The 25,917-nt window shown below is 45.6% G+C and overlaps 1 protein-coding gene and 1 long non-coding RNA gene across 6 annotated transcripts in view; one reads left to right on the top strand and one right to left on the bottom strand.

Moving 5' to 3' along the window:
• Positions 1–25,917, bottom strand: part of Rasgef1b (RasGEF domain family, member 1B) — a 519,819-nt gene that overhangs the window by 316,302 nt on the left and 177,600 nt on the right. The gene's annotated exons all lie outside the window — the stretch shown is intronic.
• On the top strand, positions 1,455–25,389 carry LOC108352713 (uncharacterized). 4 transcript variants are annotated; one of them, XR_010057457.1, is made up of 4 exons: positions 1,478–1,567; positions 2,097–2,243; positions 2,341–2,407; positions 4,328–25,389. It is a non-coding gene; the product is annotated as an uncharacterized LOC108352713 (long non-coding RNA). The 4 variants fall into 4 exon arrangements; XR_010057456.1 differs by having other exon boundaries at positions 1,455–2,243; XR_005493154.2 differs by having other exon boundaries at positions 1,483–1,567; positions 2,341–25,389.

Below are 25,917 nucleotides of genomic sequence, written 5' to 3'. Positions count from 1 at the left end.
GTGGCAATACGGCAAAGCTACTATGCTTGAGTTTTCTGTTTTGGCAAATAACTAACAAAAGATTCATCAGCCATGTCCTTCCTTATTCTGTACTTAACATCTTCTGGAGGCTCTCCCTGGGTGAAGTCTGAATTTCAGCAAATGATCGGCATCCCTTTAGCTGCTTATGAAACGACCGCTAAGTAGGTTTCCAGACATGACACAGCTCTGAAATTTAGTGCATCTTTCAAAGTACGAGGTGTCTGTCATCCCTTAGCATTCTGGCTTCTGAGACAGATGTCAAGCATTTAAGTGTCTGTCACAGAGCTGAAGACTGAGGAGCTCTGGCCTAGTTAGCCTGTGAGCCTAGGTGCTCTTGCTCTTGGGTTACCCTATAGCAGGGGTTCTCAACCTTCCTAATGCTGTAACCCTTTAATACAGTTCCTCACATTGTGGTGATCCCCAACCACAAAATCATTTGGTTGCTACTTTATAACTTATTTTTCCTACCGTTATGAATCATAATGTAAATGTCTGATATGCAGGATATCTGATATGAGACCCCCCCCAGAGGGGTCTCCACTCTCAATGCCCAATACAGTCATAGGTAACCTCCTGAGCAGTGTTTCCAAATTTGTGGGGGGGCTAATTTAGCTCAGAATTGAGTTTAACTTCTCTCTGGGCACAAAACCATTGCTACCGCATTACGGCTCTACGGCTGTTGATAGAACCTTCAAGGTGAGCTGAGATCAGGCAGGATTTGGGCACTGTCCAGGAGCAGAAGCTAACTCACTGGTGTCTTATATAATGGTCTGCAGATAGCGTTTGAGGCTGGCCAGCAGCTGTGGGCCAGGATGCCATTCAGAGCCCTGGGGTGACACCATCTTTATCTCTCAGCGTGAGGCTTTCCGTACTGTTCTCAGCCAGGAGGAAGGATGCAGAGAGAAGGCAGAGGCTCCTTCTCTCTTCCTACAGCCAAATCCCCTCTACCTACTTTCACTAGTAAGAACTTGGCCCCATGGACCACAGCCAGCTGTAAGAAGGATAGGAAACTAATTTCTATCTTGATATCCACATACTCATTGTGACCCTATGGCTGTGGAAAATTTAGATGAATGGGTTTGATGGCAGTTAGCCTAGCAGTTGCCATCATAAGTGGATACAGGTGGGAAGGCTAAATCCGTACTCCTGTCCCCCCGGGGGGGAACACGCCTCGGGTTGATTTCAGCTTATTCATCTTTGGTAGTGGCACTCCAAGTTTAATCCAGTATCCTTATCGGGGAAGTTTTTCCTAACCATATATGTACAAATTATGTCTAGTTCTACTGTCAAATTCAATTATGGGCATTTCATTTAGATAGACATGTGTCTATTAACTACTGCTTGAAAATACAGGCATTGGAGAGAGAGAGAGAGAGGAGAGAGAGAGAGGGGGGGGGGGAGGGAAGGTTCACCACCCAGGGATTCTAAATATCTAGACAGAGAACTTTGCATTGTCAGTCTCAGAACACACAAGGTGACAGTTTAATGCTTCGGACTTTGCAAGGAGCAGAGCTGAGGTGTGACAGTCGAGTTTGAGCGATCACAGGTAGTAATAGCACTGAGGACACATTGGAGGCGATGCCTGCCAAAGAAGGGTCAATAAGGAGAGTGTCACAGTTCTCCACACAGTGGGAGCAGAACCCATGGGTTAGGGGAGATGAGGTTGAGGGTGACACTCAGAACTATGGACGGTTCTAGAAATGTACTAGCAGACATCTCAAGCCTCATGAGTTCATTTATCGAAGCTGTCCCCTCTGGGTCATCAGTACCTCTCTACCTCTCTTTCCCTACAAGTCACCTCCCACGGCACATCTCGTATACCTTCTTTGGCTGGGTTCTCAGCTGCCAACACCATTTCCCTCTATTGGACTGTAAACCTCCAAGACAAAACCATTCTGTCTTATTATTGTTGTGTTCATGTTGTTATGACACACGACAGGCATGTCATAAGAAGGTGTATGAGTGTGGTATTTTAAAAGGCATGGCTAATACGCTTAGGAACAGAGATCAGGAAGCATCTGGGGGATGGGGAAGGTTTTTACACAGTAGCAACTTACTTTATGGTCCTAATGAAGGACTTCCCGGGCAGGACAGGAGAATGACAAAGCATTTGAAAGTCAAAAACCAGTGTGTAGAAGAGACATTGTAATAAGAAACAATTCAAACGGCCTTGCAACATCAGCAAGTTCATTTTCTCTTCTGTCTCAAGACCCTAATGTGAGGTAGGTTTTGATATATGTTTCCAGCTCTTTGTTGAAGATGTATGATCCTGAAGGAGTTTTATCCAGGAAATTCAACCCTTCTCATTCTTTATCCTAGCTGAATGCTCTCTAGTCCTGACTGCACCCTGCTTATAGAATGAATATGTGGTAGCAACTGAGACCAGGTAGGATCTTCTGCTTTTAAATGAAAACATCCAGGCCTTGAGGCTGCCTTATCTCCCATGTGTCACCCTAAACCCACCTGTAAAGAGGTCACAGTTCTCCCATCTTGTCTTTTCTAGAAGCTAATATTCTAGGAGGCACAGCATATGGATACAGGGTTTTAGAAGCCCTGGTACAGTTCAATTCATTCATTCACAAAACCAGCAGAATCAGAACAACAACAACAACAACAACAACAACAACAACAACAAGTTGTTTAAAGTCAACAGTTCTTGATCTTAGCCAAAAGGCCGAGAAGCGATAAAGTCAACAGTTCTTTAAAGTATATCTGCAAGTTCTTCAAGGTCCGACCTTTAAATGACTTATCAACCCATCTCTACAAATTTCCACAGATCTGCCTTGTTTCCCAGGGCCCGCCATTCTTTTCCAAAGCTGCACTGTCTCTACCATCGTGGCGAGCGGCATTTTGCAAACTGCCTTATTCTCTGAAAACAGAGAACAAGGTTCTTTTGGGGTTAAGAAGTCCTCGAACTGCGTTTACACCACCACTTCACTTCCTACGGTGCATAAACAAGCAAGCAGCCACGGTGAGGCTCACACATGCCCTACCTGCTATTTCACGGTGCTGTGCACTTTCAACTGTTCTTTGCGCCCACCTATGTGTGTGTTTTATGGTCTGAAAAGTCACCTAACAGAAAAGTCGCCGGTTGTGGTGGTGCACGCCGGTAGGATTTGCTGAAGGAGGCAGAGGCAGGAGGATCACGAGTTCGAGGCCAGCCTGGGCTACACATTTTTGGGGTTGGGGATTTAGCTCAGTGGTAGAGCACTTGCCTAGCAAACGCAAGGCCCCGGGTTCGGTCCCCAGCTCCGAAAAAAAGAAAAAGGAAAAAAAAAAAGAAAAAAGAAAAGAAAAGTCACCGAATAGGGGCTGCATATTCACCTATTCATCCCTGGAGATGCTGGCGGACAATTGCTTTGTGCCCTCAAGAGGACCCACTCACCACTTTACAGGCATTTGGGGCAGACCTGCCCTGCCCCAGGGGCTGGTTTGTATGTGCTGCTGTCACAACAGAAATGGCAGTGCTGTCCCTGCTCCTGAGCAGCTAATGGTGCACAGGGTTCCTCATCGCGCATCCACAGACAGACTGCCATTAGAGAGGAATGAAAGACCATAATAAAGTTTCCCTCCATGGCATCCTGCTACCGTCTCCCACCCTTCCTTCAGAGAAATGGCTGGGCTTCCATGCGGTGCCCTTCTGCCTCATGGTGCCAACAGAAGGGTCTTCTGCCTGATCCTTTATCTTTCTCTCTCTTCTCTGCCCTCAGGGAGGGAACATGGTAGTGGGGACAAACTGTCCAGATGGCACTCTGTACATTTGGCCTACAAGCTATCATAACCACGGAGCAACCATGCACAGGAGAGTCATTCCAATATCTGGGGACACAAGGAGCCCTGAGGATGGGCAAGCCCCTGATATAAACTAGCATAACGCTTGCATGTAGCCCAGGCACATTTTCCCACACACCTAAGTAACCTCTAGACTGCTTCTAAGGACAGTGAACGCAGGTGGTACACGAACGCTGCGCCCTCTGTGTTGGTGAGCAAATAAAATGGAGGGCTCTGTCTGCACTCAGTTTATAGACAACTTTACAAGTACGTAATCCAGCTTCCATTGGTTTGATCCATACATGTGGTATCAGCGGACACAAGGGTTGACGAGACTGCTGAAATTAAGACACTTCCTCCAAGCTACATAAATCCATAATGAAACCAGATTCAAGGGCCAACCCTTGTTTATTAGGACACAGGGACTTGAACATAGTCACCCCAACTGAGTCATAACGGTTCTCTAGGTGTTTCTAATTATAAGTAGCTGTTTTTCATAAAAATTCGATCTCGTTTTGGCTTCCCCTTATTCCAGGAGTTGTGCACATTCCTTCATGCAACATCCCTTTTCCCTTGGATTCATCGTTTAAAACAGCAGTAAAATGACATTAAGTTCAAGCCAAGGTGGCAGCTCTTCATGACCAGGTCGTGGGCCTCCTCAGTCCTCACTGACTGCACGGGAGTTTATCTGCAGACCAAAGGCAACTTTGAGATGCTGCCATGGCATGTGAGGTTCCGGGGATGAGGAAGAGTTGTTCAGCGAGTGACCTCTGGCTTCCTTTTTATGAATGAAGACCAAGATAAGAATCTATACACACTCGGGCTCTCTCTGCTCCTTCATTCTGGACACCGCAGAAATGGGAATCAGCAGTGACAAAGAATACCAAACCCCAAACCTGAGTTTATTCTAGAAACTGGTCGAATTCTGGAGAAATCGAAAGAGCAACATTTGGTCAAATTTATCATCGCGCTTTCTTAAAACTAGCTTAGTGAGCTCAGACTTACGGGAGTCGCTAGCTGGAAGATACAATTACCGTGATATTCTGATCCGCCAGGATTCATAGCCAGGAACTAAGTCACCTGGGAGTCAGTGTTGGATAGAAGGGAGGGCAAATGTCTTGATGCAAGGGGGTTCTAGAGAAAGGGCTGCAATGAAGGAGGGAACAGACAAACGTAATGAAGGATTATGGGAGGAGCTGTTCAGGAATCCATGGCAACAGCATGAGGAACAGAAGCCAAAGGCATCATACACAGAAGACTTTGCAACCCTGAGCATGCATGAGCTCTGCTGGTTCGAGGCTTACGGACCCATGTTCTCAGCAGAGCCAAGTGGAGGGTGTTCCCCACTTTATTACTGAAGCATGCCATACCTTGCAGGGTTATGGAACAGAGATGTGGGGTGATGGCACCCATGCAGGAAAGCAGGGTGCTTACTGAATACTGCCAGCCAAGGTCCACATAGCCTCCCTCAGGTAACCAGTTCAAAAACTCCCAAGTGGATTCCTGAGATGTCCATGTGAGAAATTTTTTCAGACTTTTGGAAAAGCAGGGTAAGAGAGACTTGCCCAGAACTTGAAATGTCTTCAGTTGTGGATAAAGCGTGGAGTGAAAGCTACTATCGTGTTCAGCGTTGTCGGTGTTTGTGAGACCTGTGATAGTCCAGCCAAATGCAACAGAAAGACAGGCCGCTCTGTGATTGACTCCTTTCGCACTTAGTAGGAGCAATGCAACTGAAGCAAAAATAACTAAACAAAAGGAGTAAGGGCACCGGACTTGAAAACCGAGTTCTGACCTGTCTCCCAATCGAGCTGCCCTCATAGGATTGGGGGCCATTCTGTTCGGTTTTCTCAGACATTTGGGTCCACCACACCTTTTGCCTTGAAGCCAAACTAACCAGTGGCATTATATACCAAAGGTACACTTTCTGGAGACCGCCTCTAGCAAGGCGAGTGATGAGAACACGATGCTTCCTTCTCCTCTCCAGTCCGTTCCCAGGACTCTGTCCCTGAAGCAGAGGCCAAGCCGGACACCCAAGCAGGACTTCCCGGACTCTGATTTTGGAACTAAAAATCAATCCACCCAGAGCTCAATGGGGATCAAGTGAGGGGTGTGCCTGCTTGTGGGGGATGCTGAGGTGGATGCTCTGAGTTTCCTGATCTATAAGGTAGGGTTCCTATCACCACCCCCTGGCACAAAGCCAGCTGGCTCCTCTAGAACACTGGGAAACAAGCTGCCAAGAAGAGAGAATGGCATCCTTTGCTTCCCCACAGACTGAAGGAAGGATGCTCACATCACCGGGGCCTTACGAGAGTCACCCTTAGGCTCCTGCAGATAGTGTCTGTGAGACACAAAAGGAACTGGTGGTCCTCTAGTTGCTAAGAGGTAAAGACCTCTGAGAAGGTGGGTCTCAGTCAAACCCTACGAACCCCAGGGAGCCAACACACCTCCTAGAAATCCAAGCAGGTTCTGATTCTCATTCCCAAAGTGTAGAGCAGTGGACAAGGAGGGGAACTAAGGCTTGTCAATAAAGGGACTGTGAGCAAAGGTTCTGTGGACATTACTGGAGAAAACATAGAAGCATTACTAATACCATTATGTTATTATTGTTGTCGTTGTGAACTTGTAACCTCATCGGGCTTTGGATTAGTCAGGTCTCCATCTGTGCCCAGAGCTAAGGCTGAATCACAAGTCTCCATACCCAAATGCTGCCCGGAAAGAGCTGGTCTCTCAGGAGTGCTGTCGCTCCAAAGGTCACAGGTAAGCTTTAGACTGTAGAGTTTTGTTGCTCTCAGACTACAAATAGCAGTGCCTCATTCCTTTAGAAAAGACTGGTGTTACTTCTGAATCTGAGATGTTGCTCCAGGCTCGAGTGTTGGGGGTTTGGTTGCTACCTGGCGGGATTTGGGGAACTCATTGGATCCAGGAGGCTCCAACTTCACAGGGAGATTACTCTGGATGAAGTCATAGCTTTGTGGCATTATTGGAAGTGATGGAAAATGAAATGTGGGGCCGAGTTGGAGGAAACACATTCCCGAGGTCATGCCCCTAGAGAGCACATTGCATCACATCTCATGCCAGCCCCTTCTCTCTATGCTTCCCCATTGCTGGAAGGTGAGCTCTTCTGTCCTACCACAGGTCCCAGAACAAATGAACTTTCACCTTTTGAAATGTTCCACAAAGAACTAACACGAGGCATAAATGTATGCACACCCTCTGACAGAAACTCCACTCCTGAGTATGTCAAGATGAAAGGGAGCTTGAGGCCATCAAGAAACTGGTACAAGGATAATCATAATGTTATTCACAGTGGCCTAAAACCACAAACAGCTAAAAGCGTATTGGGGCTATTGGGGGAAGACAGTTCAGCCTTGCAAGCTAAACTCAGATGTGGCACTGAATGCTTCTAACTCCTGTGATGGAATAAAAAGGGTTGGAGAGGCAGACAGTACCTGAGGAACTGCACCCAAAGCTGTCCTCTGAAGCATGTCCACAACCATGCACACACACACACACACACACACACACACACACACACTCACACACACGTAAGTGACCAGTACACCGATAGTTGATTTGACTAACAAGCTATTATGTTCATAGAATTTCAAACAGTATTGGAAAGAGAAGGAATTACTGGTGTGGCCAATTCCACTGGTGACTCTCAGGGACATAATGTTAAACAAAACAAGGTAAGACCAACAGATATGACATGATTTCACTTACATGTGGTTCAAAACAGTCTGAAAGTGGCTGTACGACTCGGTGGCTTGCAGGAGTCAGCCAGTGAGCTTTGGAAGGCTTGTTTCTCTACACAGTGCACACACAGTAATAGAGCACTGAGCTTGAGGACTTAAAATCTAAGCATTTTCTGTGTTGAAGCTACATCTCATTTTTAAAAAAACCAAAGGTTATGAATTTTTTAAAAGAACAAATTATTAATGCACTTACTAGTACATGGAATCAATTAGAAACCAAAAAGAAAAAAAGCTAGCCAATCTTGGAGCACTGGTTCTCTGTTGGGGTAAATACTAAAATTGTGGAGTCTTTATCCTGCATTAGCATCTGTACCCACAGGGCCACACGGTACTGCAGTTTTTATCTCAGTGACTCCACACTGCCCCCAAGTACTCTCGGGCCCAGGCAGTCTATGAGCTGATCTAGTGTGGCACCTTACCACGCTGGTCCCTTGAGTTAGTTCCAGCACCAGGGGCCATATGGGACTAACCATAATTTATCTCTGGTTAGTATCTCTCTACTAGCTGTGAACCCTCTGGTTTCAGCTACCCAGTAAGATCAAGACTCAACAAACTGGAACCCAGCAATCAGATTTATATGTTAAATCCACAATACAGCCGCACGATAAACTCACATCCAATTGATGATATAAACCGTCCACCTAGATAAGATGAACTGACCTATAGAAATCCACTCCTTAAAAGATAGACATGACTACCTAGAGCCATTCCAGACCACCCGGATCTGGGTCATCCTTCTCCGTCTCCATCTTCATTCTCTCCCTTTCCCTTCTCTCCCGCCTTACAAAAGCTTTGTCCCCACCTTACAGTTTTATTGTCCAGTCATGGCCTTGACCTAACTTGTGCCAGCCCTCACCTACATATAGACATCAACCTACAGTTCTCAACCTTCCTAACACTGCAACCCTTTAACGCAGCTCCTCGTGTTGTGATGCCCATCAGTCATAAAACTATTTTCTTGCTACTTCAAGCTGTATGTAAATATCTGATGTGCAGGATAACTTACATTCTGCTCCAAAGGGGTCACAACCCACAAGTTGAGAACTGCTGTGGTAGAGACTTACAAAACCTTGGATTAAACAAACGTCTATGGCCACTTGATGAACAACTGGTAGGCTAACAATGTAACTTTATTCCAAATTGTTATAAATTATTATTATTATTATTATTATTATTATTATTATTATTATACTCTGTGTGTGTGTGTGTGTGTGTGTGTGTGAGAGAGAGAGAGAGAGAGAGAGAGAGAGAGAGAGAGACTGAGACCAGATGCCTCAGAGGGCACAGATGATCCCTGGCCCTGGAGTTAAAAGAACTTGTGATCTGCCCAACTTGGGTACTGGCAACCAAACATGGGGTCTTCCAGAGCAGTACTCACTCTTAGCCATTGAACTACCTCTTCAGCCCCTTAGAGCAACAGATTTCTAAAGCCCTTCTTAGGAAGAAAAAGGTATCAAAGGGACTTCAGTGGCGGAGGAAACTGCTCTGACTGTCCCAACCTCCCCTCTCTGAAAGGAATAGGCTATCCTACCTCTGCCTGGCCGCTGGGTGCAGGGTAGGTCATTTGCCATGGAGAGAATGAGTAGATCTGTCTTTGAACCAGTGGAAGCTTCATCCAAAACCAATGTGGAGACTCTCATGTCTCAGGTTCAGCGTCAGTCATCGCACACCAACTCTGTAAGGCAGATGCCATGATCTCTACTTACAAATGGAAGAAATGGCTCAGAAAAGGCCATTTCTCTTCCCTTGACCCAGCATCACTAACGAGTGCTAGGGGAGGCATTTTCTATGGACAGTTTCACTCCAGAGTCACCCAATGGCTACAAATGAATGGGAAATTGTACTACCCGATGCTTCAGATATCATAAATAGCACAGAGCCCGTGTTCACCAGTAAATCCGGGGCTAACGACACTGCTGGAGATGGGGAGTCACATTATGTCACACTCTTTGGGAGTTTAAAAAAAACACTAAAGTACTTTAGAAAACCAGAAGGAACATTTTTATGGGCATAATAAAGACTTTCCAGGGTTGCAGAAATAGCTCAGCAGTGAAGTGCTTATAGCACAAACATAAGGACCCGGCTTGGATGCCAGCACCACAGAAAGCACAGACAGTGACCCTGCAATCTGGACACTGGGGAAGCAGTAACAGGAGGGTCCCTGGGGCTTGCTAACCAGCTAGTCTAGTAGAATTTCATGAAATGGGGTTCAAGGAGAAGTCAGCTTCTGGTCTTCACATACACCTATATGCACATTGCGTGCACACCTACATGTATGTGTGCACATACACAAACATGTTCTCTCTCTCTCTCTCCCCCCCCACACACACGCACCTGCATGCATACATGCACACACAGAATATTTGTATGCTAATAGGTAGTGTAGCTGTAGAATAAAACCAAAAGAAGTAGCTGTCCCAGGGTGGATCAAGAACAAACGCTGTATGGTCGTTCCTCATTTATTCACATAGCTCCTGCACGGCACATCCCTGGAAAAGAGAGCTCACACCTTTCCTTTCCAGGCCAGCCTTTCAAAGGGATTTCCTTGTAGCAACCTGGGCAGAAGGTGGTACTTAGGAGTACCTCGGAAACATCTACAAGCCTGAAGAAGGGGACTCCCTCTGAGACTCCTAGCAAGGCTGTCTTTTACCAGTGAGCCCCAAATCACCTTAGGAAATGACAGAAGGGATGGCCTTTCAAAATACCAGATCACCCTGGTAATGCTAGAGGGCCTCCAGGTCTCCCTACAACTTCCAAAGCAGTGTGGAATGATAAGGTCAACATCAAGGCGGCGGCCTCTCTTCTGGTGTGTTCTGCCTGCTCCGGATGCTACTTTCATGGCTTCTTAACAGAAAAATGAAACAGTGCTGCCTTCTTACCCTTGTCTCATCTCTAAGTCAAGACAAAGGCTTCTTCAAGGAAGCTTTCTCCAAAGGACATCGGCTGAAAGGCCCTCCTCGGAAGGACGCAACACCTGTCTCTCCCATCCGTCCTGGGTAGACACTGGCAGTGGCTTCGGGGGAAGCAGCAGGTTGCTGGCACTGGCCCTCTGCCCTTCCCCTCGCAGGCTACCAAGTTCAGGTGTTTTGTGGCAAGCCGCCAGTTCAAGCCCTAATTAATTAAAGGACTTTCTTTGCTGAGGATATTGGGCATGTTGACATCTCGGTTGGACGCTTGAGCTCATGGAGGCTTTGGAAGAGCAGCTCTGCCTTCATCCAGTTTGATCTGCCCAGTGGGAGAAAGCAAGCGCCCAGAGTTGCAATAATCATATTAAGTACCAGGTTCCTTTGCCAAAGCACACTGTACTCTTTTCTTTATCCTTCCCTTGAGGGAAACTCCCACTGAGTCGTTTACTGGGTTCTCTGCTTATCTTGCAATTCCACACCGACAGCATCATTTTTTTCCCAACATACGTAGGCAGTTCCACAGGGCTGCATGGTCCGTGGTTTTTAAAGGAGATCGTTACATTTAGGCTCAACCCAAACCAGAGCAGGACAGAGTTGCTGGTCCTTTGCGATCCTACGTCAGAGGTGAGTCCCTAGTGAGGGAGACAGGGACAGACGACCTCCAGCCCCTGAATCAGAACAGAAATAGCCTTTGGGAACCGTGCAGGCAGAAATCTATTTAGAAACCCAGAGAGGCATTTAGGCATTAAGAGGAGTTAGCAGCTCTCCCAATCCAAAGAGGAGCATCTGCAGCCTGCTCTCTGCTAACAGCATTTACCTCATGCATGTGTCATAGAACTTTAGCCTTTTGTGGTTTAGTTACCCTGGAGCAGTGCTCTCTCTCCAACATGGAATCATTGACTAACTTGTAACCCAAGTTCGTTTGATTTTGGCTCTTCGAATTATCTTCTAAGACCCTCTAATAATTAAATAATTGATTGCAGGTGAATCCAACCATCTTCTCTACCAGGGTCTAAAGAGTTAAATAAAGGTTACTCGTCTGTGGCAGGCTGGGAAGATGGAAACAGTTTATGATCATCGATACCTTGTTACCTTAAATGCAAGGTAGACGTGTGAGAATAAGGAAGAAAGGACTGGACGGACAAGATAGGAACAAAGAAGCTACCACTGAGAAGTTTTTCAGAAAAGACAGAAGAACAAAGAAAGGGATCCTTCACAGGCTGGAGATTACAGTGCAGAGGGGCATCGTGCGTGGTTATATCTACTTACAGAGTCAGAATGGACCATTTCCCCAGCACAATGAATGTTTTGTATTCAAAGCCACAGTCATGATGAAATGCTAGGGAACTAAGTCTTTTTGTTAATCCTCGAAATAAATGTATTCAAGCAGCTATAATCCCCATAAATATAAGCAGGCTTCAGGTGCCAAGCTGAATTTGCCTAATCTGACACTTAACTCTGTTTGAGCTGGGTAGGAACAAAAGGTAGGCTGTGAAAAACAGGTTGCACAAAAATCTGACAATCAATCCAGAGCTCGCCCTTGTCCAAAGGGAAGGCAGAGCTGAGGGTACTCATGTTTGAACTTCGCGAAATGTCACAAAATCTGCACCTAACACCCCGCATTTTCTAATGAAATAGTTTAATCGGCAATGCCCTTGGGACGTCAGGGCCGATGTCGGCGCCTCTGCTGCTGATATTGTCGTTATCGATAGGATTCTGACCGTGCAAAACTAACCCACGGTGGCTCATTTTCTGCAGAGATTATTAAACGCATCCCTCATTCTCGATGAGTCATCCATTGCCCATTACCTAATCCATCATCATTGTTTGAAAGCCCATGGTACACAAGTTACAATACACAGTAAGTATTTCATGTAATTTTCCAAAACAGAGCTCTGTTCCCTATGAGAGGTCTGAAAGGTGTTGCCCTGGAATGGAGCACAGATGCCTGTAAAATTCCTTTAGCTCTTATTCAAAAATTACTTTCTCTCGTCTCCTTCTCAATATGCCCTGCGAGTTTTTTTCCATCCCTCTAAATTCTTGCCTTGCAAAGTAAAGGAAGGAAAACTAAGAAACTGAGAGGAAAACGTAAGAGTTCCGAGACAAAGGGCATGAGGGAAAAGATAGCAAGGAAATAGGACGGGTAAGGTGCGGGCGAAGCCCTGGGCAGCGGTGCTCAAACCTGCTTAGTTCCTGTCCATCTCTGTGACCTTTCTGTGGAGAACAGCCCTCCAGACTCTCGGTCCAGAAGTTTGGGTGACCCTAATCAGTGCCCAGGCCTGCTCAGTCAACACGGTCAATCCTCCAGACACTGTGATTTATTCATGGGTGGCTACTCCACCACACGGGGTCAGGAAGGGTCAATTCTGGGGGTTTGCTTTGAATTCAGATAAAGACAAACTCTTTTTACAAGTTGGTCAGTCGGTAGCCAGTTTTCCATTTCACGGGAGGATCCTGTTGCGTGCTGAAACCAAAGCTGTCGGAAGTGCGAGCAGACGCGAGGAAGGACAGAGAGAGATTCCCAGGAATATCACTTCACTCAAGCATCTGAATGTGCCCGGGCCCAGAGTCAACTCTCCCTGGCTTTTGCCCAATTGTATTTGGCGTTTTCCTCAAGTCACTTGGAGCTGGTTCATGGCACTTATAGCAATGTGACACCGAGTTCAAATTACCGCCATATTACATACATTTGCTAATGAATTAGTGATAGGAACAAGACTCACGTTCATAAACGAGGTGATTTAATAAATAGTGAAAAACCCTCACATTGACCTGAGGTGATAGTTAGAGTAAGCGAGAGGCACTCCAGAAGCTACTTATGTTCTTTAAAAGTGGTTAAGGAAACAACTTGAACCACACCAACAGACAGCGTCTCCGTCTGCGTCTTTCTACTGGGTGACCTTAGTCAAGTTAATTAACTCTCTCTTCGCCTCTGTTTCCTCATCTGGAAATAGAGATGGTAACTGTACCTCATGAGGACTAAATGGATTAATCCCCTCAAAGGGATTATTAGAGCCACTGGCAAATATGAACTTCCAATAGCCGTTAAGTTTATTTAATATTCAATAAATGCTCGTCTGTTACTTTCGGCCTCAATAGCCTCTTCCCTCCTCAGCATTTGCTCTTGCCACACCCAAGCCTGCATCTTGCCTGCATCTTGTTCCCTCTACCTGGAATGCTTTCTCCCCAAAATCTGCACAACCAACTCTTCCACCCCCTCCTCTTCAAGCAAACGAAACCTTCTGAGTGGCCACAGATTAATTAAGAATTGCCATGTACAGAGTCTATATCTGTAACCGAGAGAATACGTTTTGAATAGCAGCGATAATTTTACCTACTCTGAAGTACCCTGAACTGGTACTTGAAGAAATGGCTTGTGTTACTACAACAACCGTCACTATGTTCTGTCATAGCACGTAATATAAACTGAGAGTTTTAGAGCTGACAATGATCTGAGAGGTCATCTCCAGTAAGGGGGAGAAATGACCATCCCCGAACATCCATGCTTTGTTGACTCCAGTCTTGGACCTGCAGGGGAACTCACAGGTCCCCACCCTGCACCTGTTTCGCTGAACAGCTTTGAGGTCATCAGACACAGCTGCCATTGTGTGTGTGTGTGTGTGTGTGTGTGTGTGTGTGTGTGTGTGTGGTTGGCTTGAGCAATGATTTAGGAGATTAACAATCACCAAAGTGTAGCATTAAAATAAAGGAAATCAACACAGAAAGAAGGGGGGGCATTGCTTTTGCCTATGCGGGGCAGATCATTTACATAAACAAAAGGGAACTCGCAGAGAGAAGAGCCAAGTCTAAGGTCGCAATTACCTCAATTGTAGAGTAACTTGTTCCCATCCTGAGTAACAATAGCCAGAGCGATCATTCTTAATTGAGGTAAATTAAGTATTCTGACTGCACCACTTTTATCAAAAGACTTGCAAGCCAGTGAAGAGATCCAATTTACAAACCCTCCCCCTTCTCCATGCTGATTCATGGCTTCATCTTTCCTGCTGCTTCTCAGTCAGTGTTCTTTGCCTAGACTTAGAAAAACAAGATAAAATGTCTGCGTCAATGCTCACCCCCCAACGGACATTATCGGGAATTAAGTGTGTGTGTGTGTGTGTGTGTGTGTGTGTGTGTGTGTGTGTGTGTCTGTGTGTGTGTATGTCTGTGTATGTGTACGTCTGTGTGTATGTGTGTGTGTGTATGTGTGTGTGTGTGTCTGTGTGTGTGTGTATGTTTGCATATGTCTGTGTGTGTGTATGTCTGTGTGTGTATGTGTGTGTGTATGTCCGTGTATGTGTACGTCTGTGTGTGTATGTGTGTGTGTGTGTCTGTGTGTGTGTATGTTTGCATATGTCTGTGTGTGTGTATGTCTGTGTGTGTGTATGTGTGTGTGTATGTCTGTGTGTGTATGTCTGTGTGTGTGTATGTGTGTGTGTCTGTGTGTGTGTGTCTGTGTGTGTGTCTGTGTGTGTGTGTCTGTGTGTGTGTATGTTGGTGTGTGTGTGTGTGTGTATGTCTGTGTATGTGTACATCTGTGTGTGTATGTGTGTGTGTATGTCTGTGTACGTCTGTGTGTGTATCTGTGTGTGTGTCTGTGTGTGTGTATGTTTGCATATGTATGTGTGTGTGTATGTGTGTGTGTATGTCTGTATGTGTGTGTGTATGTGTGTGTGTGTGTCTCTGTGTGTGTGTGTGTGTATGTCGGTGTGTGTGTGTGTGTATTTGTGTGTGTGCTTGAATGCTAACATACCAAATAACTAAAGCCCTGTTTTGGTTATGGAAGATTTTGGAAAATCCAAAAGGATAATACTGAGGGAGGGGAGGAGAGAAGGAGAGAGAGAGCACTTGTGCTAATGCCCTGGAGGCGTGACAATACAGCAACCTAGAAGATAAACTCTGTCGCAAAGGTAACACATTTTCAGCCACAGGGTCACCATAACATCTTCAGGGCCTGAGAAAGAAACACGTGGAATTGAGCTGGCAACGATTCAGCTAAACAGTGCAGTGGGTGGCGGCCATCTACAGAACACCAGTGCAATCATTAGATGCCCTATTCACGTTCAGTTTGCAAGCATAGTCAACGTGCCTTCACGGCTACCACCCTGAAGTCCTTTTGGGCAGTTGGGGATTGCTACAACAAAAAGCCCCACGTATCTTGTATCAGGTGTCCCTGGGGGTGGGGCATGCTGCTAATTACCACCGTTTCGTTATGCAGGCAGCTATGTCTGAAGCGCTGGCTGCAAAGGTCACTGTCTTGAAACTTGTTTCCATGCAGCTGTGGCACAATTAAAGCTTTAAGGGAGCCAGAGAGCTGCATTTCCAGGCATTTGCCCTCAACTGCCTTCTTCCTATTAGCAAGGCTGCCCATGGCGAGTGCATCATAAAATCCTCAGACTTGACTTGCTGTAGTGAGAGAGGCTTCTAGAACAGAGCAATGGCTGTCCTCCCACCCAAGAAAATGCTCACAGGCCAAGTGCCGCTGCTCGTGTGTCTCTGATGACACCGCATTTGCTGCCAGGAAATGGCAAATGTGTGGTCACGGTTTACTCTTTGACTCTCCCTCGGACTCCGAAATGCTAAGGAAAACTCGAATGCTGTTCTGTGGATCATGAGACTATTTTCTATGAGCCATTTTAAACACTGTCAACTATAGCAACCTGGTTTGACCTGGAGCATGGGTGAATCCTTCCCTTCAGAAATTTCATCTTCGGAAGCTTAAGATGAAAATATTCTCGGCATAAGGATGCGGCAGGAGACATTGAGGGAGTCACCAGTGTCCACCCTACGCAATTACCTTCATGGCTTCTGCCCTGGAACTGTGCACTCCCTCACATTAGCACATTATATTGCCAGCCAGTGCCACACTCCACCGAAAGGCCTCCTTTTTCACGAGAAGAGCCCATACCAGACCATAGCATTGACACTACTTAACCAAGACTATAACAGCAAGTGATTCTTCTCCTCAACATAGGAGACCACTAGAAGGGCCAACATTTTGAAGAAGCGATCCATCAATATTTATTTGAGGGAGACGGTATTTGGTAGCCGATTCTCTCTCTCCCTAAGCAGGTAAGAGCATCCTGTCTGTGAATGTTCTAGGTTCTGGCAGAGAAAGAATGGACTCCCTCTTCCCCAACTCGTTCAGTTTAAGTGTCTACAGACCTTTGGAACAATTGAGCTATGGACAGTTATGAATTAGTAAGGGAAAACACACCCTTCTCTGATTAGAAAGGTTTCTGTGTCATTTGTTAAGAAATGCTTTGCTTCTACAGAACCGGACGGACAGCAAAACCGAACTCGAATTCATGTTGATTATTAGGAATTAGAGCAGCTAAGAACTAATGCCCCTGTGAGAGTTTCTCCAGCTACACTGTAGCTAACTTTTTTCCCTCCAAATGCTGGTGTTGGCCAAGTTTGTTGTTGGCACTTTTCACTGATATCGCTGCTCTTCTAGACCAAAGAGAAAAAGTCAGTCAGAGCCAGCAAGGCTCAAACTACTCCCAGCAAGTTCAGCAGCCAAATAATAACAGCCTTGACTTACAGAGATGCTACTATAAGAACTTTACACAGATTCACATAGTCAATCCTCACAATAGTTCTGTAAGTGGGCATAGCTATTTCTCTCTGTTAACAGAAGAGATAGATAAGGCACTGAGAGGCTACAAAATAGACAAAACCCTAGGACTGTGGGTGGGAATTCTAGAGTTAAGCTTCTTAGAGCCACTACCTTCCTCCCTCAGAAGAGTGAAACAAACAAACACCCTCAAGGACAGAAACTAAAACCAGGCTGTGGGCCCTGAAAGGAGGATACATGGAAGCCAGACACTGCAAGCAAGTGCCAGGAACACCTTCTTGCTGAGATAGGGGGTTGGGGGGGAGAAGGAGAGGGATACGTAGGAGAGGGAGGCCATAGTAGCTGCCCTTTGTTCAATGGCAAAACAATCTAATTCCCATAAACTGGGGACCTGTGTTCACATGTGGGGAAGGGATGAGAACTCTGAAAATGTGCACAAGTCAATCTGTTCCCAGGAGAGAGCCCTACAGCTCTGCAAAGCCAGCCTTCTATCAAAAACGAGGCTTCCCAAAACACTACTTCTAAAATAGATGGCATTTAAATGTTTTTGGAATGTCACCCCTTGCTGTGGCTGCTCCAGAACATGGTACTATGTCATCTCAAAAGGGAACCGAGGGCTGACTTCATCTCTGTGCCCATCTCAGGCATGGGAAGAAGTCATCGTGACCTCTGAGCCTGAGAATTCCGCCAAGAAGCTGGGAGTCATGAGAATCTATCCAGCCAGCTTGTGGAATTCAGCGGATGCCAGTTAGACATTGTATATATGCCAGAAAGGCACGACTGTACCTTACTGCTATGGGCCATGCTGGCTACTGTTGAGGTTCATAGGCTTCAGGCTTGCATTGTGCTGTCTGCTTCCCTGCTTTGGAGGCTTTCACGGCAACTTCAGCTACCAGCTCAGAGATCTCTGGGCCGTTTCTGAAGTGCATGGTGTCTTCAGCAGTAGGGAAGGCCTTCTTCCTCTGGGGTAAACCAAGGGCAATGGTAATAGGCCATATGCTATGAGAGTCTCTTGGACAGAGTTGGGCAACTCAAGAGTGAGCTTCTCATGTCTGGTATTGAGGGGTTTTGTGTGGTGGTTGTTTGCTCTTGGAGGGAGCATTGCTAACCCAGATGAGAAAAAGTTTAAACTGCTTATTTATATTTGTACACAGAATTGTGTGTATTATAGAGGTTTGACCTTTTGTTTGCTTTTTGGGGGTTTTGTCGTTGTTTGGTGTAGGTTGACGTCATTATGCAGGTGAAGGCAGACGAGATAAAACGAGGCCTGCCATTGGACAAGAAGGAAGGGAGGCGGGAACAGGTTTTAGAAGGGAGGGAGAAGCAGATGGGAAGGAGCTGGGAGAACGTGGCGGAAGATGTTAAGATTCTCCTCTTCATGGATACAGGTTGATATGACTATTTTTAAGGGATGAGTATTTTTAAGGGGTTTCATGCTGTCTAGATGGGCAACTTATATCTTACCTATTGGATCAGAGGTTATTGTGTGGTGTGTTCATTTATGGGCAACTTAATTGAGTTCAAGAGAGTATGTGGGTACAAGATGCACCAAGCCGGCCATGGAATTGGGCTGTGTATGCCTGGCATGGTGGCAACCCTCTAAGGGAACTGTGAGTGAGGGCAGGGCAGCATGGCAGGGTGCTGCACTGGAATGACTCTTGGACCACCCAAGTCAGAGGGAGCCCGGGAGAGAAAGAGCAGTATGCGTGGGTTTTTACTGCGACAGTTTGGTATTTAGAGTTTTTTGTTTGTTTGTTTGTTCTTTGTTTTTTGTTTTTGGTTTTTGGTTTTTGGTTTTTGGTTTGTTTTTTTTTAATTTTTGGGTGTTTTAGTTTGGTTTGGTTTTAGGTTGGGGGTTTGGTTTGTTCGTTTACTTGTTTGTTTTTGTTGTTTTGTTTTTTGAGTAAATAGTTAATAGCATGTATATTCCTTATAGCTTTCTTGGGCATCCTTACTGTTAGTTTGCTCTCCCCAGTTCACCTTCTGCATTTATATCCCTCTCCCTCCCCAAAGCGTCCCCTCTCCTATTCTCCGGACCAGGTCACTTGAACCTTGCTGTTCCCCTGGTTTACTCCCAACAATCTTCTCACACCCTCTTCTGCATCGCTGCTCCCTGAATTGGTACAAGAAAGCACATGTAGATGTAGCCACTGGGCCTGGGTCCACCGCTCTGCATGCTGATTGGTTGGAGTTTTCCTACAGTCATCTCTGCTTGCTGCAAAGAGGACTTCCCTTGACAAGGGATGAACACTAAACTTATCTGTCGGCATAAGGTTGGGTGTTTAAGCTGTTGCTGGGAATTAAGCTGGTTTAGTAGAGTAGCGGCTGGAGGTTCTCCAATAACCATAACTTTGCCAGCACCAAATAGATGTAGGTTTCTATTACCAGGCATGGTTTCCCTCTTGCTGCCAACAGATGGAGGAATTCACTGTGAGGTTGTGACTCCTAGTAATGTTGGAAACAACACCCATACAGTCTCTCACCAACACATCTGCCAGAGCATGATCTGAACCAGGATGACACCAAGAGAGACGCCAAAGCAGCCGGGAAAGCCTTAACCATGAGAGACTACAGGTGGCTGGGGGACACTGAGTGGGAGAGAGGAAGGGATGTTGTACTTCTTCCCAATGAAGAGCTCACTGAATGCTAATCCAACGCCAAATAGCCCTAAAAGCGTGTATACAGACTGAGCAGGTTATATTTAGTAATGCATATACATATACATATATATGTACATACGTATATGATATACATGCCATAACAATTTATGCAAAAAAGGTCCACATATCTGAAAGAGCAAGGCAAGTATATGACTTTAGGGCAAAGAAAGGGAAGGGAGAAATGTTGTAGTTATAATCTCAAAATGTAAAAATAAATGAATAGCAGAAAAAGAAAGAAGGACACATCACAGCGTCAAAGGTTGGAGAGTTGAGCATGAATAACTACCTTAGCTGTCAGTATCGCCACCCCTTACCTAGGGACCCGCTCGTCTGTTATTGATCAAAAGCTCAAGATACCACTCTCACACGGTGCATGCTTTAGTCGCCTCCTGCAGGAAAATTATCAATGTAGTTAGGTGCCATCGCTTCACGCTAGAGGTAAAGTTTCATCTGGGAAGCTCGGCGTCTACACAGACACATTCTCTGTATGCTAACATGTGCTTAGCGACAGGAGGAGGGAGGCCCCTAAGTCAAGGTCTCATGTTGGAAGAAACAAATATCTCACAAAATTACCACTACTGAGAAGTGGGTCTCCTTTATGTTATCACATTATCATCACAAACGCCCAAACTAATACTCTTGGAGTTTTCATCATTGTTGTTGTTTCAAGACAGGGTATCACTGTGCAGCCATGGTTGGCCTTGAACTCATAGGAATATACCTGTCTCTGCCTCCTAAGTGCTGGGCTTAAAGGAATGTGGCACCATCCAAACCCAAAACAAATACTGTTTTACATGGCTAGTTTTCTAAATTATCTATTAAATTAGGTTTTACATCAAACTTTTTACGCTATCTATTAAAATGATCATTTTCATAGGTTAAAATGAAAATGCCAGGAGTACAGAAACATACAAAGAAGAAATCAAAATAAACAGGGATATATAACAAGCCACCAAAAATGCTTTCTGAATTTTCTTTTACTTTAAACGTTTGTTTTATTTATTTATTTATTTAGCAAGTACGGGATGGTGTTTGCATGTGCATCTGCATACCACATACACGTGTTTGGTGTCCACAGAGGTCAGGAGAGCATGTTGGACCCCCTGGAATTACAGCAAGTTGTGAGATGTAGTTACGAATGGCTGTGAACAGCCATGTAGGGTCTGGAAGTCCTCTGGAAAAGCAGCCTGTGCTCTTAACGTCTGAGCTGTCTCTGTAGTCCCACTTTCTGAATTTTGAAAGCGAAGTTCTAACCTGAGAATCCTAGTGTTATGGCTGTAGGCAAGGATTCTGGATGGGGTTCTAGGTTATCCCACACAGATAGAAACAGAACAGGATAAAGCAACTTCAGTACTAACCTGGAAATAAAATCACTGTCTTTCATTTCCAAGTGATCAATGAAACAAAGATCTCTATTTTCGGTTTCCCCCTTTGATTCATTTATCCCTGACCCTGGCCCTCTCTGTCACCCATACCTTTCCAGAATTTCTAGCCTACGATCCAACCAGAGTGAAAGCCACAGGGGACAGAACGAGCCGAGGAATATCTTTTCCTGAGGGACGCAGAAAGATCAAACCACAAAAATATATAACAAACACTTGGCGGCACGACATGCCAAGGAGCGCCCCCTTGAGGACCGTTCTCCAGCACTTGTCACCCCACACACGCCTTGAGGATGTTAACTTTGGGTGAAGCAGCACGAGGGGAGGAGATGCTGTCAAGGGAGAACTCGAGTGGGATGAGGGATGAGGTAGGCCTGTCCTGCAGGCTGAGTCGAGCTTCAGACATGCCCTGGGGTGAGTTACTGCATCTGTTGGCCCATTTGTTTCCCACAGTCAGCAATAAAAAGTACCTTATAGTAGGGCTGTACTCAATCAATAATCCACAATAAATGGACAAAGGCACGGACTTCCCCCGAGATGCTTCTAGGTTTTCTGCATCAACGCTTAAGGAAACAAAAGTTCTTCCCACACCACAACATGGTGGGGGAGGGGCAGACCTTGGAAAACATTCCATTCTGACCCACCTAAGCACACTGGTCTTCATGGCCCGCCGTTGGTTAGCGCCTTATTTTAGTGCAAAGAAATGACCTTCATAAATAAATCCTGAACATAAATATTCTTTCTTCAACTCCAGTTTAAAATGGGGGAGTAAATAAATAGCTCGCCTGTTAGAGCCACACAGCCCTGGAGTGATCTCACGCACGTCTGAGGTGTGCTAAATAAATTTCTCTGAGCCTTTGCTACCTCACCGTTATTGTTTTACAATTCCTAACAGAATCAGCCATTGTTTCTCTGCAAGAGCTAATAGCAAGGAGGAGGTGGGACCCATTAAGTCTTTAAAAGCCACTGGGGGGGAAGAAAGTTGCAAAAGATCAAGAGCCATGCTGTACAGGCGCCAGACTGCTGGATCCAGACTACAACACCTACTACTAGAAGGATCCCATGCAAGCTCCTTCATGCCTCCGGGCCTTGGTTTGTCCATCTATAAAACAGTAATGGAGAGCTTTCTTCAAAGAACAGTTACAATAACCAAGTGAGATAATCCGTGCAAAGCACAAAGCTTTCAGAGAAAAGCTAGGAAAGTGGAAAGCACTTGAGGGCAATACGTTGTTGGTAGAATCTGCAGTTTCATTACCCCTGGTCTCAAAACCTGAAGTCCAGAAACATTTTTGAATACTGTATGATGATCAGGAGGAGAATTCCACCTCTGACTTCATATTTCAGGACTAAAACTTCCTGCAGGCTATGTGCATAAGATACGTATGAAATATAGAGGGGTTTCATATTTCTATTTAATCTTGTGCTCTATCCTCAAGATATGCATGTGTTATGTATGTACAAATATTATTTTCTAAAAGCTGAAATATATATGCAACCTCTATTAAGACTAACTGTAAAATGTTAAGTAGCCAAGAGGTAAATGCTCTACTCTTCCCTGTGTCCTTGTTTGTTCTCACTCTTGCTGTGATAAAACACTCTCACCAAAGTGGACTTGGGGGGGAAAGGAGTTACTTGACTAACATTTCCAGGTCATAGTCCACCAGAGAGGAAAATCAGGGTAGGAACTTAAGCAGAAACCATAGAAGAATGCTCCTTACCATCTCACTCATTGGCTTGTGCTCAGCTAGCTTTCTTAGACAGCCCCACCAGCCTAGGGAATGTGCCACCCACAGAGGACTAGCCCTTCCCATATGAACGGTCAGTTACGACAATCTTATAGACTGACCAGTGACTAGTAGCCAGTCCAATCTGGGCATTTACTCACTCAAGAGTCCCTCTTTGCAAGTGACTCTTGGCCGTGTCAAATTAGCAATAAAAGTAGCCAACATACCTGAATAAATCAAGAGCACCAGGTCACGGAAGTCGTGACAGGAGAGGTCTGTTGTAGAGATGCAGAGCTTCTGAGAAAGCCAAGAGGGAGAGGAACCTACTCAGGAAGAAGCCACACGGAGTTCTGAGAGTTCACATTCAGGAGCCGTATGCTGCGGGCCGGCACCGCTCCAGCCATCTCATGGAGTATGGTGGAGGGACCTGGAGGAGATGGGAGTAACCTCTCCTGAAGAACAGTGACTTTAAACAATGGGGACAGGAATGACTCCCTGGCTGGGTGGGGCGGGTTTTATAATGAATAACGCTGAAATCTGCTAGGGTCTTAAATGCTGTTATTTTTATGTCTTCACTGGGGTTTATTAACTATGCATGGTAATGGACTACATTATGCCGCTTAGATGTTTTTAAGCAAGGGCTTGAGATGAGCAGCGTCTGTTACTTTGCTATTTTGGAGCGTAACTCTAATAGCAGGTTGAAAAATGGAGCAGAGGAAGGAAAACTTGGCACAAGGGAAGATGGAGAAGGGAGCCGTCAGAATCCCTCCGAGGAAGAAGAGAGAGGTGAGGGCGGTGACAGAGGGGCTCCAGCGATGTTTCCGTGTGGCATTTGTAGGCCTTGACAGTAGCCGGATAGGAGAAATGAAGGCAGAAACCAGGTGGGACCGTGGGCCTGCTACCTGGCATGACGAAGCTGTTGACTGGGGTGGTGACACTAGGGAAGGACATTCGGGATGTAGAACACGCGTTTACATTTGGGCACGGGCTCCAGAACACCAGCAGAGGAGAGACCTTCCGTCAATCAGCAGCTTGGACTCAGAGGAAATTTGACTATTGGCGCTACGTTAGGGAGTGATCTGAGAATAGATTGCCTATGGCTGTACAAGATCCAGACGGTTGATTACATGAGAAATGGTGCTATAGACTCGAGATAGATCTACAGACAATCACTGGACAGTAGTAGAGCGTGAGGCCACCGAGATGTCTCCGAAGTTAAGAGTCCTCCTGCAGACGACTCGGGCTCACTTTTCAGCACCCACATGGTGGCTCACAGCCTAGGGCTCTGTAACTTCTGCTTCAGGGGACCCGCCACTGTCCTCTGACTCTGCGGGCACCAGGCACACAGACAATGCAGACAAGACACTCATACACATAAGAATCCTTTTTTAAATTGAAAAGTATCACATCTTGATATTAACAACCGAAGTCGTTCTTAATTTCCCTATCTTTAAAACAGAAGAAAAATAATAAGCATCGTGGGTTTTTCTAATTATTCTACAGTTTTTCGGACTCAAAGAGACCGAACCATCACCTCCATAGAGAAGTCAATAAATTGATCATCGTTGTATAATGGCATGACTGCATTCTTAGTTCCCCTTCGCCAGATGAATCGTATTCCTCCCCGCTCTCTCTAAGGTTAATTCTGTGCTTAGAATCCCGAGCACCTCCGTCTTCTCAGTGGCATCTCGCAGGAGACTTTCCACAGTCTCTTTGCAGAAAGCCTTACTCTACCCTGCCCACTGTCTTCTCTAACAGCGTTTAAACACACCTGCTCATCTGCCTTGAGGTGCACTCCTTTGGCCCCATGATCCTGGTCCAATTCATCATCTCTGTCCTCTTTTATAACAAATCTCTTCGAAGACGATTTTACTATTTCTATCTCCTCATCCATTTCAATGCTATGCCCACCGCGACCTGATGTGTAGGTGTGTCCTTTAGATCTTGGTAACTGTCCGTGGCACACGGCATCAGCAAAGCCAGTGGATACCTCACAGCGATGATTTGACTTCACCTCTTAGCAGCACCAACTTTGTGAGGAAAGCCTACCTCTTTGGGACTCGTAAACTGTTGACTGTTGACTTCTGACTCTGACGCATCACATTTCCCAGCCTCTGTGGCTCTCTCTTCCTACAAAGTTGACAGTTTTCTTCTAGCCCTTCTGTGTTAATTCCCCTAAATATTCTCTGCTAAACCCGTTTATTCTCAATCGACGCACTTGTGGGGTGATCTCATGTTTTCCCGTTCTCCCAGTCCCCCTCGGTATGCCTATTGCTCCCGTGTTCTCGATCTAGCCCAGGACGAGTTCCTGAGCTGTACGTCAGCACGCCCAGCTGTCTTCTAGGCATCCTTAGTGAGACGTGGCTGGCAAAACAAAACTGATGTACACAAGTATACGCACTTCCTTCCCAAACCTGGCCCTGTGCTAACGTAACTTGGCCACCAGACTATCTACATATATCTCACTTAATAGACACTCAGTGATCACCTGTTAACTGAAATGGGGTGGGAGGGGACAGTCCCAGAAACGGCTCGGGCTTGTAAGTGATGTGGGAACAGGAGAAGTAGTAAATAAAACAGGTGACATTACAAAATATACTTGATCAGTCAACATTTTTCAACGAGCAGATTATATAAAACAGTCTGTGTTTACATTGAAAGAATCATTTACATAAATGTAAGCGTGAATCAATGGTGTTTGGCATCTCAGGTGAAGCTGTTTTGAGAGTGCGATGAAGGATCTAAACTCCCAAGGCTGACAGAAGAGTGCGGTTGTAAATAGGAAGCAGCACCATCTTACCCTGTGAGCTGTCTGAGCTGCACTCAAGAAAGCCTACAGCTGCTCCCCACCCCCATAGCTCACACCTTCATTGTTTATAACAAGCATGCTGAAGGGAGACCGAGAAGTCCCTGGACGCTTCATGAGAGCTTGCTACACTCAGGGAAACAGAGTTCTAGACATTGATAACAGGGACAATGCAAAAGAGATAGATGCTTATAAAAATCAATGACTATGATTATGGCTAATGCAAGCTCTAGTATTGTCGGGCACCTTGTAAGGGCTTTATGTATATGTCATATACTGTATCAGGTTGATTCAGTTACTATTCCCATTTTACAGATG

This window comes from Rattus norvegicus, chromosome 14 (genome assembly GCF_036323735.1).
Source record: "Rattus norvegicus strain BN/NHsdMcwi chromosome 14, GRCr8, whole genome shotgun sequence".
NCBI lineage: Eukaryota > Metazoa > Chordata > Mammalia > Rodentia > Muridae > Rattus > Rattus norvegicus.
The sequence above is the reverse complement of the archived record's forward strand: the minus strand, read 5'-3'. Positions and strand labels throughout refer to the sequence as shown.